The sequence below is a fragment of the Dendropsophus ebraccatus genome, chromosome 5 (genome assembly GCF_027789765.1).
Source record: "Dendropsophus ebraccatus isolate aDenEbr1 chromosome 5, aDenEbr1.pat, whole genome shotgun sequence".
Taxonomy (NCBI): Eukaryota; Metazoa; Chordata; class Amphibia; order Anura; family Hylidae; genus Dendropsophus; species Dendropsophus ebraccatus.
This window is the reverse complement of record NC_091458.1, coordinates 5,778,716-5,794,219: the sequence shown is the minus strand read 5'-3', so window position 1 is coordinate 5,794,219 and position 15,504 is coordinate 5,778,716.

The window sequence follows — 15,504 nt, the reverse complement described above, 5'->3', positions numbered from 1 at the left end:
AACCATCTCTACGGTTTACAGAGAATGCTCCGAAAAAGAAAAAACATCCAGTGAGCGGCAGTTCTGTGGGCGGAAATGCCTTGTTGATGCCAGAGGTCAGAGGAGAATGGGCAGACTGGTTCCAGCTGATAGAAAGGCAACAGTGACTCAAATAGCCAACCGTTACAACCAAGGTAGGCAGAAGAGCATCTCTGAATGCACAGTACGGTCATCTTTGAGGCAGATGGGCTACAGCAGCAGAAGACCACACCGGGGGCCACTCCGCTCAGCTAAGAACAGGAAACTGAGGCTACAATTTGCACAAGCTCATCGAAATTGGACAGTAGAAGATTGGAAAAACGTTGCCTGGTCTGATGAGTCTCGATTTCTGCTGCGACATTCGGATGGTAGGGTCAGAATTTGGCGTCAACAACATGAAAGCATGGATCCATCCTGCCTTGTATCAACGGTTCAGGCTGGTGGTGGTGGTGTCATGGTGTGGGGAATATTTTCTTGGCACTCTTTGGGCCCCTTGGTACCAATTGAGCATGGTTGCAACGCCACAGCCTACCTGAGTATTGTTGCTGACCATGTCCATCCCTTTATGACCACAATGTACCCAACATCTGATGGCTACTTTCAGCAGGATAATGCGCCATGTCATAAAGCTAGAATCATCTCAGACTGGTTTCTTGAACATGACAATGAGGTCACTGTACTCCAATGGCCTCCACAGTCACCAGATCTCAGTCCAATAGAGCATCTTTGGGATGTGGTGGAACGGGAGATTCGCATCATGGATGTGCAGCCGACAAATCTGTGGCAACTGTGTGATGTCATCATGTCAATATGGACCAAAACCTCTGAGGAAGCTTCCAGCACCTTGTTGTATCTATGCCACGAAGAATTGAGGCAGTTCTGAAGTTATGGTGTACCTAATAAAGTGGCCGGTGAGTATATATATATATATACCCTTCCTAGATGTGACTGAAATATATTGTATATACCCCTCCTAGATGTGACTTATATATATACCCTTCCTAGATTGTGACTGATATATATATATATATATATATATATATATATATATATATACCCCTCCTAGATGTGACGGAATGAAATCTTCTCAGTGATACTTAGTTCTGTACAAAGCTGAATGTGCTGACACTAACATCTTACACACAGTCCACGAGCGGGCGCGAGCTGAGAATTCTGCGACGGACTATATATGTAATGTGTGTGGCCTCCACGTGCCTGTCTGACTTCCCTACAAGGCCCGGGCATGCTCCTGATGAGGTGGCTGTATGACCTCCCTACAAGGCCCGGGCATGCTCCTGATGAGGTGTCTGTATGACCTCCCTACAAGGCCCGGGCATGCTCCTGATGAGGTGGCTGTATGACCTCCCTACAAGGCTCGGGCATGCTCCTGATGAGGTGGCTGTATGACCTTCCTACAAGGCTTGGGCATGCTCCTGATGAGGTGGCTGTATGACCTCCCTACAAGGCCCGGGCATGCTCCTGATGAGGTGGCTGTATGACCTCCCTACAAGGCCCGGGCATGCTCCTGATGAGGTGGCTGTATGACCTCCCTACAAGGCCCGGCATGCTCCTGATGAGGTGTCTGTATGACCTCCCTACAAGGCCCGGGCATGCTCCTGATGAGGTGTCTGTATGACCTCCCTACAAGGCCCGGGCATTCTCCTGATGAGGTGGCTGTATGACCTCCCTACAAGGCCCGGGCATGCTCCTGATGAGGTGTCTGTATGACCTCCCTACAAGGCCCGGGCATTCTCCTGATGAGGTGGCTGTATGACCTCCCTACAAGGCCCGGGCATGCTCCTGATGAGGTGGCTGTATGAGGTGGACTGCAATGGAAATCATTTGGTTTAAGTTAGAAAAACTTGGACACTTTGTTACAAAAGACAGAAGAAATTTTAACAAAACTCTGTTAGGAAAGAAGGTAGTGTAAGGCTCTGAGGCAGCCAGAGCCTGCAAGTCACCCACTCTTTTGGCTGATGTGATTGCCAACAAGAATACTGTCTTTAAGGTGAGATTTTTAATTGGAATATCTGATAAAGGTTCAAAAGGATGAGTAGCTAGTTTCTTTAGCAGCAACGAGAAGTTCCATGAATTCACTGGTCTACAAATTTGAGTCCGAAGATGAGAAACTGCTTTAATGAAGTTCTTGACTTCTGGAAACTGAAGAAGCCTTTTTTGAAGAAAAGAAAAGCGGCAAGCTGAACTTTGAGCGTGTTAGGAGAAAGGCCTTTACCAAAGGCATCTTGGAGAAACTCAAGAATCTGAGGTATGGATGGGTCACTGGGGTCTATCTCCTTAGAAGAACACCAAGATTGGAAAATTCTTATAATCCTACCATATGACTTATTGGTAGCCTCACTTCTAGTATGAGAAAGAGTATTCAAGACTCTTTCAGAAAAGCCTTTAGCCCTTAAAAGGGACTGGTCAATTTCCAGATTGAGGGACCCCAGGTTGTGGCATCTCTGTGTGCCTTGAGACACCAGGTTGTGAACTGGTGGAAATCTCCAATATATTCCCTTGCTCATAGTTATGAGCTGGGCAAACCAGGACCTTTTAGGCCAAAATGGTATGACTGCAATCACCGAGGCCTGGTCCTGTCGAATCTTCCTCAACACTTTGGGAATCATGGCAGTCGGCGGAAAAATGTACGCCAGGCTGAAGTTCCAGGTTATGGACATTGCATCTGTGAACTCCGGATAGTCCGTTTGGTAAAGGGAGCAGAATCTTGATAGCTTCGTGTTCCACCGGGTGGCCATCAAATCTATTTCCGGACAACCCCATTTGTCTACTATCTAATTGAAGATGCTGTTGTTTATTGACCATTCTCCTGGAACCGTCAGATTCCTGCTGAGACGGTCTGCCAGAACATTGTGAGTTCCCTTTATGTGAACCGCCATGATGCGGAGAACTTTAGACTCCGCCCACTTCATTATTTTCCCCACTTCTTGAAAAAGGGCCTTGGAACGTGTACCTACCTGCTTGTTTATACAGACGCTATGTTGTCTGTCTTCACCTTCACTGCTCGATTGAGAAGATATGGGGTAAAGTGAAGCAGGGCTTTGTATATAGCTCTCAACTCCTTTACATTTGAAGAGAGGGTTTTTTCTGAGGCGGACCAGGTTCCTTGAACTGTAAGCTCTTCTAAGTGTGCCCCCCATCCTGAGCCTGATGTATCTGTTGTTAATGTCATCCACGGGAGGTCCTTTAGATTGGAACCATCCTTTATTCTTGACCACCATCGAAGAGATGCCCTCACTGTCGGTGACAAAGTGATCTTTCTGTCCAGATCCATACGACTTTGATTCCATACTTGGAGGACTTCCGATTAAAGAGGCCTCATATGCCATAACGCCCATGGGACTGCTTCTGCGGCAGATATCAGAAGACCGAGAAACCTCATCAGGGTTCGGAGGGAAACCCGTCAAAGAGCCATCAAAAATCGACAACCGTTTAAAATCCTCTTCTTCCTCTCTGGTGTGAGAAATAACTTCATTTTCTGGGAGTCTATGAAGAATCCCAGGTACTTCTTTACTGTTGCAGGCTCCAGACTTGATTTCTCCCAGTTGACTACCCAACCTAGGGAAGAAAGCAGATTTAGAGTTGCAGAAACATCTTGTCTGAGACGCTTTTCTGATCTGGCTATGAGGAGCCAATCGTCTAGATAGGGTATTTCATTTACCCCTTCCAATCTTAGAGCTGCAACCACTGAGGCTACTACCTTCATGAATACGAAGGGGGCTGAGGAGATCCCAAAGGGTAGTACCTTGAACTGAAGGTGATGTAATTGACTTTTGATGAAGACTGCAACTCAGAGAATTTTCCTGTGTTGTTCGAAAATAGGGATGTGAAAGTACGCGTCTTTTAGATCCAGCGAGGCCATCAGATCTCCTTCTGAAAGAATCATAGTCACTGACTTTAGAGTCTCCATCCTGTCATAAAGCTGGAGAGATTAAAAAACACCGGGGGCGCACAGTGTGTTACTGCAAACTGGACATTCGAATAGAAATGGTGGCTTTGGAGCTGCTCTCCTGGGGTGGTCATGCTATGAGCCCGACACCGCCCATCGCATAATCAAATAACGAGCCTCTTGCAGCCAGTCCGTGAGCCAGATGATCCTAGTGGAGAATCAAAGGAAGGTTATGCCAGCTGGAGGTACAACCGTGCAGGAAGATCCGGGACTTTTGGTGACGCTGACGGCATCAGATGGACATCACTCCTCCAATGATGGCAGTAGTAGTACTTGATGTAAAATCAAAGCTTGATGTAAAATTTAAGTTTTATTACAAGAATTGTAATTGTAATAAAACTTAAATTTTACCTCAAGCTTTGATTTTACATCAAGTACTACTACTCCCATCATTGAAGGAGTGATGTCCATCTGATGCCGTCAGCACCACCAAGAGTCCCGGATCTTCCTGCACGGTTGTACCTCCAGCTGGCATAACCTTCTTTTGTCATGAAGCGATTGAGGTAACGCAAGTCTATGATGAGACTCCATTTCCCGGATGGTTTTGGAACCAGGAAAACTGGTGAGTAGACTCCTTTACCTTCTTCTCCAATAGGAACGGGCTCTAGCGCGGATATACAGATCAATTCGAGAATATTGTCTTCCAGAATTTCCTAGATGGGAGGAAATGACAAACTTTTCGAGAGGCAGGGGGTGAAGGGGTAAAATATATCCTCTTTTTATTACATTTAGTACCCACAGATCAGATATCTTGCTTTTCCAAGCAGGAAGAAACTGAGAAAGACGACCCCCCCACCGGTAAACCGTCCAAAGTCCTTCCTCTTTGGGGAAGACTTAGTTGTCTTGGATTGATCACCTTTGTATGAACCTCCATAGCCCCTACCTCTACCACATTAGCGAGGTTGTACATGTCTTTGAGGAGACCTATCCTGTCTTCTACTAAATGTTTTACGGACATAAGGTAAAGATTTACCTTTTTTATCCGAAATATCCAACATAATCTCATCCAATTCTAAGCCGAATAACCTACCAGGCAAAAATTCCAGATTGCAGAGATGGAATTTAGAAGGATTGTCCCCAGGCCAGGGACGTATCCAGAGTGCTCTACGAGCCGCAGATGAAGGGGCCATATCCCGGGAAGCCAATCTAGATTGATGGGATGCCGAATCATGAAGATAATCGTCTGCCAAGGAAATTTGTTTGAAGGAGGATAGAATATCATCTCTGCTGACCCTGGAGTCAATATCATCCTAAGCTTTGGACAACCATTTTCTCAGGGCTTTGAAAACTTCATGATTGGCAATGGCCACAGAGGTAAGACCTGCAGCAGTAGTGTAGGATCTTTTCAAAGATGATTCTATTCTGCGATCCATTGGGTCTTTTAAACTAGAACCATCATCGGTAGGAACAATAGTCTTTTTGGAGAGTTTAGCAATAGTGCTGTCTACTTTGGGAGGAGAGGTCCAAGCACTACATTGGTCCTTATTAATCCGAAAAAGAGAACAAAATCTTTTACTTATTGGGGGAGCCTTATCTTGTCTCTTCCATTCGGATTTAATTAAATCTGAGATAAATTCATCCATAAAGAAGGTCCTAGTCTTAGAAGTACTCGGACCGTCTTTGTCAGATGGTGGACATTCTGCCAGGACAGCTCTATTTAGCAATCTTTTCTGGGTTAAAATGATTTTTTTTCCTTTTCAACCTCCTCTTCTCCAGCAGAGGCTGCAGAGAAGACCTCATCAATCACTGGGTTGAGCTGCCTGGAATTCGTCACGAAGAGTCTCCTTTAAGTAATTATTGGATGACCTGAAAAGCACATATATAAGTAATCTGAGGTGATAAGGCAGAATACACACTCTGTGATCCTTTAGTTTACTGGATTAAAACCCTCACCCAGATAACCACATCATAGATAGTAGGATCATTTTTATGCTGAATGTTAGGACGGCATGCTAGACATGTAGTATACTCACTGTCATCCGGTAAGGGAATGTCTGTGAATAAATAAGGAACATGAGTGAGGATAAAAGCAAGGGGGAAAAAAGTGAGAGGTAGGGGAAGGATCACCTACCACATATCCGGCAGCATAAATTATATCTCTTAGAGGAAGATTTTCTACCTGAGGATTCCCTAGAAGGCATGCTGAAGGAATAAAAAGAAATCTGAGATAGTAGAAATACACAGAAGGAAATTACCTTCCAGAGTAGCCAGACTGGAGCACTGAGATGTCTGAGTGGTTTAAATAGCTGAGCAAACCTAGAGGGTAGTAAAACATGGCCTGGATTAAGAAGTACCTCCTGAGGTTATAGTATCCAGATCCATATCGTGGTACATACTTGTAATCAAAGTATTTTAGGAGTGACACCTTTATTGGCCAACAAAAAATTGTTAATGTTGTGAGTTTTCGGGATTCACAAGATCCCTTCGTCAGACAAGTTCACAAATGAATAACTTACAGAAACAGCACAACATTTTAGGGATGTTACAAGCAAGAAAAGAGACATCTGTAAATAAGGGGGTGGGGGATGAGGGGGTATATACATCACATAGATAAGCCAGGGCAATAAAAAGGACTTGTTGTAAATTAAAGCTTATTTGGAAGTCCAAGATTCTTGGTCAGTTCAGTCTTATCTGTGGAGTGTGTCCATGTAGTGGGTCATACATCCCGGTGTATTAGTCCATGTAGTGGGTCATACATCCCGGTGTATTAGTCCATGTAGTGGGTCATACATCCCGGTGTATTAGTCCATGTAGTGGGTCATACATCCCGGTGTATTAGTCCATGTAGTGGGTCATACATCCCGGTGTATTAGTCCATGTAGTGGGTCATACATCCCGGTGTATTAGTCCATGTAGTGGGTCATACATCCCGGTGTATTAGTCCATGTAGTGGGTCATACATCCCGGTGTATTAGTCCATGTAGTGGGTCATACATCCCGGTGTATTAGTCCATGTAGTGGGTCATACATTCCTTGTATTAGTCCATGTAGTGGGTCATACATCCCGGTGTATTAGTCCATGTAGTGGGTCATACATCCCGGTGTATTAGTCCATGTAGTGGGTCATACATCCCGGTGTATTAGTCCATGTAGTGGGTCATACATCCCGGTGTATTAGTCCATGTAGTGGGTCATACATTCCTTGTATTAGTCCATGTAGTGGGTCATACATCCCGGTGTATTAGTCCATGTAGTGGGTCATACATCCCGGTGTATTAGTCCATGTAGTGGGTCATACATCCCGGTGTATTAGTCCATGTAGTGGGTCATACATCCCGGTGTATTAGTCCATGTAGTGGGTCATACATCCCGGTGTATTAGTCCATGCAGTGGGTCATACATCCTGGTGTATTAGTCCATGCAGTGGGTCATACATCCCGGTGCAGGTTTAGTCCATGTAGTGGGTCATACATCCTGGTGTATTAGTCCATGTAGTGGGTCATACATCCTGGTGTATTAGTCCATGTAGTGGGTCATACATCCCGGTGTATTAGTCCATGTAGTGGGTCATACATCCCAGTGTATTAGTCCATGTAGTGGGTCATACATCCCGGTGTATTAGTCCATGTAGTGGGTCATACATCCCGTGTATTAGTCCATGTAGTGGGTCATACATCCCGGTGTATTAGTCCATGTAGTGGGTCATACATCCCGGTGTATTAGTCCATGTAGTGGGTCATACATCCCGGTGTATTAGTCCATGTAGTGGGTCATACATCCCGGTGTATTAGTCCATGTAGTGGGTCATACATCCCGGTGTATTAGTCCATGTAGTGGGTCATACATCCCGGTGTATTAGTCCATGTAGTGGGTCATACATCCCGGTGTATTAGTCCATGCAGTGGGTCATACATCCCGGTGTATTAGTACATGTAGTGGGTCATACATCCCGTGTATTAGTCCATGTAGTGGGTCATACATCCCGGTGTATTAGTCCATGTAGTGGGTCATACATCCCGGTGTATTAGTCCATGTAGTGGGTCATACATCCCGGTGTATTAGTCCATGTAGTGGGTCATACATCCCGGTGTATTAGTCCATGTAGTGGGTCATACATCCCGGTGTATTAGTCCATGCAGTGGGTCATACATCCCGGTGTATTAGTACATGTAGTGGGTCATACATCCCGTGTATTAGTCCATGTAGTGGGTCATATATCCCGGTGTATTAGTCCATGTAGTGGGTCATACATCCCGGTGTATTAGTCCATGTAGTGGGTCATACATCCCGGTGTATTAGTCCATGTAGTGGGTCATACATCCCGGTGTATTAGTCCATGTAGTGGGTCATACATCCTGGTGTATTAGTCCATGTAGTGGTTCAGGGAAGAAAAATTGCGCTGCACCTCACACCTATGGCTGATACTAGTGCCCCTAGGCTAAATAAAAAACACATCAGAATTTTGTGTATGAATTGATCAAGCCATACTGCCCCATGTACCATCGTGCAGGTATCTGATACACATGGGTCCCTACACTAAGTCCACAACGTGCCAGTCAGTGGCCACAAACCCCGCATGCGTGCACAGTCAGGGAACGGGGGCCACGGGACGGCCCTGCGACCCCCATGCCACAGGACCAGACCCAAAAACACCACACCAGAACCCGGCCAGCACCACCGGCGGAGAAGGTCGCCCCCAAACAGCACAAGTCTGGATGAGGTATTGCGCTCACCATAGCTGCTGCAGACAGAATGGGAAAAGACAGGAGGGATTAAAACCATGTGCACTCAGGTGTCTCCTGCTAATTGCGGTCATGTGGGTCTCACCAGGAGGAGTGCAAAACACGGAGAAAAGAGAGAAACAAAATGCGGTTCAGGGAAGAAAAATTGCGCTGCACCTCACACCTATGGCTGATACTAGTGCCCCTAGGCTAAATAAAAAACACATCAGAATTTTGTGTATGAATTGGTCAAGCCATACTGCCCCATGTACCATCGTGCAGGTATCTGATACACATGGGTCCCTACACTAAGTCCACACCGTGCCAGTCAGTGGCCACAAACCCCGCATGCGTGCACAGTCAGGGAACGGGGGCCACGGGACGGCCCTGCGACCCCCATGCCACAGGACCAGACCCAAAAACACCACACCAGAACCCGGCCAGCACCACCGGCGGAGAAGGTCGCCCCCAAACAGCACAAGTCTGGATGAGGTATTGCGCTCACCATAGCTGCTGCAGACAGAATGGGAAAAGACAGGAGGGATTAAAACCATGTGCACTCAGGTGTCTCCTGCTAATTGCGGTCATGTGGGTCTCACCAGGAGGAGTGCAAAACACGGAGAAAAGAGAGAAACAAAATGCGGTTCAGGGAAGAAAAATTGCGCTGCACCTCACACCTATGGCTGATACTAGTGCCCCTAGGCTAAATAAAAAACACATCAGAATTTTGTGTATGAATTGATCAAGCCATACTGCCCCATGTACCATTGTGCAGGTATCTGATACACATGGGTCCCTACACTAAGTCCACACCGTGCCAGTCAGTGGCCACAAACCCCGCATGCGTGCACAGTCAGGGAACGGGGGCCACGGGACGGCCCTGCGACCCCCATGCCACAGGACCAGACCCAAAAACACCACACCAGAACCCGGCCAGCACCGCCGGCGGAGAAGGTCGCCCCCAAACAGCACAAGTCTGGATGAGGTATTGCGCTCACCATAGCTGCTGCAGACAGAATGGGAAAAGACAGGAGGGATTAAAACCATGTGCACTCAGGTGTCTCCTGCTAATTGCGGTCATGTGGGTCTCACCAGGAGGAGTGCAAAACACGGAGAAAAGAGAGAAACAAAATGCGGTTCAGGGAAGAAAAATTGCGCTGCACCTCACACCTATGGCTGATACTAGTGCCCCTAGGCTAAATAAAAAACACATCAGAATTTTGTGTATGAATTGATCAAGCCATACTGCCCCATGTACCATCGTGCAGGTATCTGATACACATGGGTCCCTACACTAAGTCCACACCGTGCCAGTCAGTGGCCACAAACCCCGCATGCGTGCACAGTCAGGGAACGGGGGCCACGGGACGGCCCTGCGACCCCCATGCCACAGGACCAGACCCAAAAACACCACACCAGAACCCGGCCAGCACCGCCGGCGGAGAAGGTCGCCCCCAAACAGCACAAGTCTGGATGAGGTATTGCGCTCACCATAGCTGCTGCAGACAGAATGGGAAAAGACAGGAGGGATTAAAACCATGTGCACTCAGGTGTCTCCTGCTAATTGCGGTCATGTGGGTCTCACCAGGAGGAGTGCAAAACACGGAGAAAAGAGAGAAACAAAATGCGGTTCAGGGAAGAAAAATTGCGCTGCACCTCACACCTATGGCTGATACTATGGTGTATTAGTCCATGTAGTGGGTAATACATCCCGGTGTATTAGTCCATGTAGTGGGTCATGCCTCCTGGTGTATTAGTCCATGTAGTGGGTCATACATCCCGGTGTATTAGTCCATGTAGTGGGTCATACATCCTGTGTATTAGTCCATGTAGTGGGTCATACATCCCGTGTATTAGTCCATGTAGTGGGTCATACATCCCGGTGTATTAGTCCATGTAGTGGGTCATACATCCCGTGTATTAGTCCATGTAGTGGGTCATACATCCCGTGTATTAGTCCATGTAGTGGGTCATACATCCCGGGGTATTAGTCCATGTAGTGGGTCATACATCCCGGTGTATTAGTCCATGTAGTGGGTCATACATCCCGGTGTATTAGTCCATGTAGTGGGTCATACATCCCGGTGTATTAGTCCATGTAGTGGGTCATACATCCCGGTGTATTAGTCCATGTAGTGGGTCATACATCCCGGTGTATTAGTCCATGCAGTGGGTCATACATCCTGGTGTATTAGTCCATGTAGTGGGTCATACATCCCGGTGTATTAGTCCATGTAGTGGGTCATACACCCCGATGTATTAGTCCATGTAGTGGGTCATACATCCCGGTGTATTAGTCCATGTAGTGGGTCATACATCCTGGTGTATTAGTCCATGTAGTGGGTCATACATCCCGGTGCAGGTTTAATCCATGTGTTAATGACTGGAAGGTTTTTATCAATTTGAATTCCCGCACTTTCCTCTCTGTCACTCTGGAAGTGACCTTTGAGGACCATAACCTTTAAATATGTTATTCTATGGTCCAGTCCTGAGAAATGTTGGCCTACAGGGGTGTTGAGTCAGTCAGTGGCCACAAACCCCGCATGCGTGCACAGTCAGGGAACGGGGGCCACGGGACGGCCCTGCGACCCCCATGCCACAGGACCAGACCCAAAAACACCACACCAGAACCCGGCCAGCACCGCCGGCGGAGAAGGTCGCCCCCAAACAGCACAAGTCTGGATGAGGTATTGCGCTCACCATAGCTGCTGCAGACAGAATGGGAAAAGACAGGAGGGATTAAAACCATGTGCACTCAGGTGTCTCCTGCTAATTGCGGTCATGTGGGTCTCACCAGGAGGAGTGCAAAACACGGAGAAAAGAGAGAAACAAAATGCGGTTCAGGGAAGAAAAATTGCGCTGCACCTCACACCTATGGCTGATACTATGGTGTATTAGTCCATGTAGTGGGTAATACATCCCGGTGTATTAGTCCATGTAGTGGGTCATGCCTCCTGGTGTATTAGTCCATGTAGTGGGTCATACATCCCGGTGTATTAGTCCATGTAGTGGGTCATACATCCCGGTGTATTAGTCCATGTAGTGGGTCATACATCCTGTGTATTAGTCCATGTAGTGGGTCATACATCCCGTGTATTAGTCCATGTAGTGGGTCATACATCCCGGTGTATTAGTCCATGTAGTGGGTCATACATCCCGTGTATTAGTCCATGTAGTGGGTCATACATCCCGTGTATTAGTCCATGTAGTGGGTCATACATCCCGGTGTATTAGTCCATGTAGTGGGTCATACATCCCGGTGTATTAGTCCATGTAGTGGGTCATACATCCCGGTGTATTAGTCCATGTAGTGGGTCATACATCCCGGTGTATTAGTCCATGTAGTGGGTCATACATCCCGGTGTATTAGTCCATGTAGTGGGTCATACATCCCGGTGTATTAGTCCATGCAGTGGGTCATACATCCTGGTGTATTAGTCCATGTAGTGGGTCATACATCCCGGTGTATTAGTCCATGTAGTGGGTCATACACCCCGATGTATTAGTCCATGTAGTGGGTCATACATCCCGGTGTATTAGTCCATGTAGTGGGTCATACATCCTGGTGTATTAGTCCATGTAGTGGGTCATACATCCCGGTGCAGGTTTAATCCATGTGTTAATGACTGGAAGGTTTTTATCAATTTGAATTCCCGCACTTTCCTCTCTGTCACTCTGGAAGTGACCTTTGAGGACCATAACCTTTAAATATGTTATTCTATGGTCCAGTCCTGAGAAATGTTGGCCTACAGGGGTGTTGAGACTTCTTTTTAGTGTATGTCTATGTAAGTTCATTCTAGTTTGTAATTTCTGTTGTGTTTCCCCAATGTGAATCCCTGTGGGGCATCGTGTACACTTTATCATGTAGACCACATTGGAGGATGGACATGAGAAAGCATTGGTGATTGTGTAGTCCCGCAGTGTATTGGGGATGCGGATTGTGTTTGTTTGTAGTATGTGGGGACATGTGCTGCATTTTCTGTTGTTGCCGGGGAAGGTGCCAGTGTCTGGTGTGGCAGGGGAAGGTGCCAGACTCTGGTGTGGCAGGGGAAGGTGCCAGTGTCTGGTGTGGCAGGGGAAGGTGCCAGTCTCTGGTGTGGCAGGGGAAGGTGCCAGTCTCTGGTGTGGCAGGGGAAGGTGCCAGTCTCTGGTGTGGTAGGGGAAGGTGCCAGTCTCTGGTGTGGCAGGGGAAGGTGCCAGACTCTGGTGTGGCAGGGGAAGGTGCCAGTCTCTGGTGTGGCAGCGGAAGGTGCCAGTCTCTGGTGTGGCAGGGGAAGGTGCCAGTCTCTGGTGTGGCAGGGGAAGGTGCCAGTCTCTGGTGTGGCAGGGGAAGGTGCCAGTCTCTGGTGTGGCAGGGGAAGGTGCCAGTCTCTGGTGTGGCAGGGGAAGGTGCCAGTCTCTGGTGTGGCAGGGGAAGGTGCCAGACTCTGGTGTGGCAGGGGAAGGTGCCAGTCTCTGGTGTGGCAGGGGAAGGTGCCAGTCTCTGGTGTGGCAGGGGAAGGTGCCAGTCTCTGGTGTGGCAGGGGAAGGTGCCAGTGTCTGGTGTGGCAGGGGAAGGTGCCAGACTCTGGTGTGGCAGGGGAAGGTGCCAGTCTCTGGTGTGGCAGGGGAAGGTGCCAGTCTCTGGTGTGGCAGGGGAAGGTGCCAGTCTCTGGTGTGGCAGGGGAAGGTGCCAGTCTCTGGTGTGGCAGGGGAAGGTGCCAGTGTCTGGTGTGGCAGGGGAAGGTGCCAGTCTCTGGTGTGGCAGGGGAAGGTGCCAGTCTCTGGTGTGGCAGGGGAAGGTGCCAGTCTCTGGTGTGGTAGGGGAAGGTGCCAGTCTCTGGTGTGGCAGGGGAAGGTGCCAGACTCTGGTGTGGCAGGGGAAGGTGCCAGTCTCTGGTGTGGCAGGGGAAGGTGCCAGTCTCTGGTGTGGCAGGGGAAGGTGCCAGTCTCTGGTGTGGCAGGGGAAGGTGCCAGTGTCTGGTGTGGCAGGGGAAGGTGCCAGACTCTGGTGTGGCAGGGGAAGGTGCCAGTCTCTGGTGTGGCAGGGGAAGGTGCCAGTCTCTGGTGTGGCAGGGGAAGGTGCCAGTCTCTGGTGTGGCAGGGGAAGGTGCCAGTCTCTGGTGTGGCAGGGGAAGGTGCCAGTGTCTGGTGTGGCAGGGGAAGGTGCCAGTCTCTGGTGTGGCAGGGGAAGGTGCCAGTCTCTGGTGTGGCAGGGGAAGGTGCCAGTCTCTGGTGTGGCAGGGGAAGGTGCCAGTCTCTGGTGTGGCATGGGAAGGTGCCAGTCTCTGGTGCGGCAGGGGAAGGTGCCAGTCTCTGTTGTTGATGTCAGAGCGCTTTTTACAAGGAGGTTTCTTAAATTCGGGGGCTGTTTGTATCCAAAGCCCAATCCAGGCTCTTTTAGTCCGGAATGCTGTTCAGGAGCTTCCTAATCATCAGTGGCCTCCGTAAAGCTGCCTTATCGCAAATCCCGGCACTTCCGGTCCGTCGTCACTTCCACTTCCACCGCATGGAAGGCACACGTCACTAAGTGACAAGGTGTTCACTTCTGGAGCGGCCACAGTGAAATGCAAATGCGCTCCAGAAGCCTCAGCCTGCATAACATGGACGCCTGGCAAAACCTAAATAAACCGGACGCCAGTAAAGAACCTGGGAGTAAAAGAAAACAAGATTAGAGTAAGAAGGGACAGGAGAGAGGGGGGAACCATCCTGCCACACACAAGGACAAAATAAAACTCATAGCTGTGGGGGAGGAGGGTAGCTTTATTTAGTGGGTGGAGTTATTGAAATTAATTATGTACTATTAAAGATTCCTTTGTCCTGCACAGCACACAGGAGTGATAATACCCTGTTATTGTGCCGCTGATGGACGTAAGGGAAATAAAGGTTCCCTCATGTCCTCCCTTTCCCTTCTTACTCCTGTAACATATATAAAGGTTTCCATCATGTCCTCCCTTTCCCTTCTTCCTCCTGTAACATATATAAAGGGTTCCTCATGTCCTCCTTTCCCTTCTTACTCCTGTAACATATATAAAGGTTTCCATCATGTCCTCCCTTTCCCTTCTTCCTCCTGTAACATATATAATAGTTTCCATCATGTCCTCCCTTTCCCTTCTTCCTCCTGTAACATATATAAAGGGTTCCTCATGTCCTCCCTTTCCCTTCTTCCTCCTGTAACATATATAAAGGTTTCCATCATGTCCTCCCTTTCCCTTCTTCCTCCTGTAACATATATAAAGGTTTCCATCATGTCCTCCCTTTCCCTTCTTCCTCCTGTAACATATATAAAGGTTCCCTCATGTCCTCCCTTTCCCTTCTTCCTCCTGTAACATATATAAAAGTTCCCTCATGTCCTCCCTTTCCCTTCTTCCTCCTGTAACATATATAAAGGTTTCCATCATGTCCTCCCTTTCCCTTCTTCCTCCTGTAACATATATAAAGGTTTCCATCATGTCCTCCCTTTCCCTTCTTCCTCCTGTAACATATATAAAGGTTTCCTCATGTCCTCCCTTTCCCTTCTTCCTCCTGTAACATATATAAAGGTTTCCATCATGTCCTCCTTTCCCTTCTTCCTCCTGTAACATATATAAAGGTTTCCATCATGTCCTCCCTTTCCCTTCTTCCTCCTGTAACATATATAAAGGGTTCCTCATGTCCTCCCTTTCCCTTCTTCCTCCTGTAACATATATAAAGGTTTCCATCATGTCCTCCCTTTCCCTTCTTCCTCCTGTAACATATATAAAGGGTTCCTCATGTCCTCCCTTTCCCTTCTTCCTCCTGTAACATATATAAAGGGTTCCTCATGTCCTCCCTTTCCCTTCTTCCTCCTGTAACATATATAAAGGTTCCCTCATGTCCTCCCTTTCCCTTCTTCCTCCT